Raw genomic sequence first — 4144 nt, 5'->3', positions numbered from 1 at the left:
CGGACGTCTGAATGGAGCCTTACAGGGGCGTGATCAATGACAGCTCAATGGCAGCTCAGTAAACTTCTCCTGAATACGGAGATACCAGATGTGTGACACTTTTTTGCAGCCTAGGTGGGCAAAGGGGCCCACATTCCAAAGAGCACCTTTAGGATTTCACAGGTCATTTTTTACAGATTTTGATTTCAAACTACTTCTCACGCATTTGGGCCCCTAAAATGCCAGGGCAGTATAACTACCCCACAAGTGACCCCATTTTGGAAAGAAGACACCCCAAGGTATTTCGTGATGGGCATAGTGAGTTCATGGAAGTTTTTATTTTTTGTCACAAGTTAGTGGAATATAAGACTTTGTATGGGAAAAAAAACAAAAAAAAAAACATAATTTTCCGCTAACTTGTGACAAAAAATAAAAAGTTCTATGAACTCACTATGCCCATCAGCGAATACCTTAGGGTGTCTACTTTCCGAAATGGGGTCATTTGTGGGGTGTTTCTACTGTCTGGCCATTGTAGAACCTCAGGAAACATGACAGGTGCTCAGAAAGTCAGAGCTGCTTCAAAAAGCGGAAATTCACATTTTTGTACCATAGTTTGTAAACGCTATAACTTTTACCCAAACCATTTTTTTTTACCCAAACTTTTTTTTTTATCAAAGTCCCGAAATCCCGCACAGGCGCAGTGGCGGCGATTGCCTGCGCGATGATAGGACAACTGAGGGCAACAGCTTCAACAGCGTCACTGGGCATGCGCCGATCCCAGCTGGCTGAGGAAACAGCGAACACGTCACTGGGATCGGCGCATGCCCAGTGACGCTGTTGAAGCTGTTGCCCTCAGTTGTCCTATCATCGCGCAGGCAATCGCCGGCACTGCGCCTGCGTGGGATTTCGGATGCGGGCGAGAGGACGATCGGAGGTGTTTGCCGCAGAGCGCGGCGCTGGGGGGGGGAGCACTTAGCCTCGCCTCTGGGAGGCGATTTAGGCGATCTTGGAGGAGTTATTAGTTTTCAAATTTAGGCGGGCACGGCACTTCAGAGGGGCCAAAGAATAATGCCCCTCTGGGCTCCTTACAGCTTCATTTGAATATAATAAAAAGCGTTTTTTGAAGAAATGACAAGACACAGAATAAAAAGAACAAGACAAATGGAAATAAGGTACTTTATTACACATGGATTCCTAAAAAAATTTTTTGCTAATATGCTAGTGACAGATTCCCTTTAAAGGGGTTCTGCACTTTGTTTTAACTGATGATCTATCCTCTGAATAGATCATCAGCTTCTGATCGGCGGGGGTCCGACACCCGGGACCCCCGCCGATCAGCTGTTTGAGAAGGCAGCAGCGCTCCAGTAGCGCCGCGGCCTTCTCACTGTTTACCGCTGGCCCAGTGACGTCACGACTAGTATCAACTAGCGTGGGCGGGGCTAAGCTCTGTTCACTTGAATGGAGCTTAGCCCCGCCCATGCTAGTTGATATTAGTCGTGACGTCACTGGGCCAGCGGTAAACAGTGAGAAGGCCGCGGCGCTACTGGAGCGCTGCTGCCTTCTCAAACAGCTGATCGGCGGGGGTCCCGGGTGTCGGACCCCCGCCGATCAGAAGCTGATGATCTATTCAGAAGATAGATCATCAGTTAAAACAAAGTGCAGAACCCCTTTAATTCAGACCTCCAGCTCCTCCAGTTCTCTCCTCTTCTCCTGAATGACCACCAAGGATGGACAGGAAGGAGATCAGCAGAAGAATATTAGACCTCACCTTGGAGATCATCTCCCTGCTGAGCGGAGAGGTAAACTTTTCTAGATTTCTCTCCTCTGTATTGTATTCTGTAACAAGTCAGACATCGGGAAGGAGAATCCATCATAGGAAGTGATAGGAAGAGTCCAGGGTCCTGGAGAACGGCCTCCAGACCTTCCAAGTGACGGAGAACCTGAAGATCAGCCCCCAGTATGGTGAGTGAAGTGTCATGTGACCAGTGACCAATAGTCATGTTGTAGGAGCCATGAGAAGGTAAGTAGGCACGTTGTACCAGGAGGAGAGGGCCGGAGGAGAGCACATGGCCCCTGAAGGGTTTATTCCCTAAGTGTCTCTCTCCATCCACAGGAGTACACAATAGTGAAGAAGACATCGGGGGACTGTGTGACTCCCATCATCCATCTCCAGGAGTCAGGAGGGCGGAGCAGGACCCCTCCCCCCATCACAGAGCCTTCCCCTCACCCCCTGATACATGAGCAGAAGATCCTAGAACTCACCCACAAGATGATGGAGCTGCTGACTGGAGGGATGACACTGCTGGGAATGCTGGGAAATTCTCCAGTAACAGCACTGGAGGGGTCTGGGTGATGACGGTGTCATTGTGTTGTCAGGTTCCTATAAGGTGTCAGGACATTCACTGTCTATTTCTCCATGGAGGAGTGGGAGTATATAGAAGGACACAAGGACCTGTACAAGGAGGCCATGATGGAGGAGCACCAGCCTCTTATATCACAGGGTAAGAGCCGTCATGTGCAGTGTATACACGTGTGTGCAGTGACATGTAATGGAGGAGCACCAGCCTCTTATATCACAGGGTAAGAGCCGTCATGTGCAGTGTATACACGTGTGTGCAGTGACATGTAATGGAGGAGCACCAGCCTCTTATATCACAAGGTAAGAGCCGTCATGTGCAGTGTATACACGTGTGTGCAGTGACATGTAATGGAGGAGCACCAGCCTCTTATATCACAAGATAAGAGCCGTCATGTGCAGTGTATACACGTGTGTGCAATGACATGTAATGGAGGAGCACCAGACTCTTATATCACAAGGTAAGAGCCGTCACGTGCAGTGTATACACGTGTGTGCAGTGACATGTAACGTAGGAGCACCAGCCTCTTATATCACAAGGTAAGAGCCGTCACGTGCAGTGTATACACGTGTGTGCAGTGACATGTAATAGAGGAGCACCAGCCTCTTATATCACAAGGTAAGACCAGTCATGTGCAGTGTATACACGTGTGTGCAGTGACATGTAATGGAGAAGCACCAGCCTCTTATATCACAAGGTAAGAGCCGTCATGTGCAGTGTATACACGTGTGTGCAGTGACATGTAATGGAGGAGCACCAGCCTCTTATATCACAGGGTAAGAGCCGTCATGTGCAGTGTATACACGTGTGTGCAGTGACATGTAATGGAGGAGCACCAGCCTCTTATATCACAGGGTAAGAGCCGTCATGTGCAGTGTATACACGTGTGTGCAGTGACATGTAATGGAGGAGCACCAGCCTCTTATATCACAAGGTAAGAGCCGTCATGTGCAGTGTATACACGTGTGTGCAGTGACATGTAATGGAGGAGCACCAGCCTCTTATATCACAAGGTAAGAGCCGTCACGTGCAGTGTATACACGTGTGTGCAATGACATGTAATGGAGGAGCACCAGCCTCTTATATCACAAGGTAAGAGCCGTCACGTGCAGTGTATACACGTGTGTGCAGTGACATGTAACGTAGGAGCACCAGCCTCTTATATCACAAGGTAAGAGCCGTCACGTGCAGTGTATACACGTGTGTGCAGTGACATGTAATGGAGGAGCACCAGCCTCTTATATCACAAGGTAAGAGCCGTCATGTGCAGTGTATACACGTGTGTGCAGTGACATGTAATGGAGGAGCACCAGCCTCTTATATCACAAGGTAAGAGCCGTCATGTGCAGTGTAGACACGTGTGTGCAGTGACATGTAATGGAGAAGCACCAGCCTCTTATATCACAGGGTAAGAGCCGTCATGTGCAGTGTATACACGTGTGTGCAGGGACATGTAATGGAGGAACACCAGCCTCTTATATCACAAGGCGAGAGCCGTCATGTGCAGTGTATACACGTGTGTGCAGTGACATGTAATGGAGGAGCACCGGCCTCTTATATCACAGGGTAAGAGCCGTCATGTGCAGTGTGTACATGTGTGTGCAGTGACATGTAATGGAGGAGCACCGGCCTCTTTTATCACAAGACCCGTCATGTGCAGTGTATACACGTGTGTGCAGTGACATGTAATGGAGGAGCACCAGCCTCTTATATCACAAGGTAAGAGCCGTCATGTGCAGTGTATACACGTGTGTGCAGTGACATGTAATGGAGGAGCACCAGCCTCTTATATCACAAGGTAAGAGCCG

The sequence above is a fragment of the Bufo bufo genome, chromosome 2 (assembly GCF_905171765.1).
Source record: "Bufo bufo chromosome 2, aBufBuf1.1, whole genome shotgun sequence".
NCBI classification, from domain to species: Eukaryota; Metazoa; Chordata; class Amphibia; order Anura; family Bufonidae; genus Bufo; species Bufo bufo.
Note: the sequence above shows the minus strand (reverse complement) of the source record.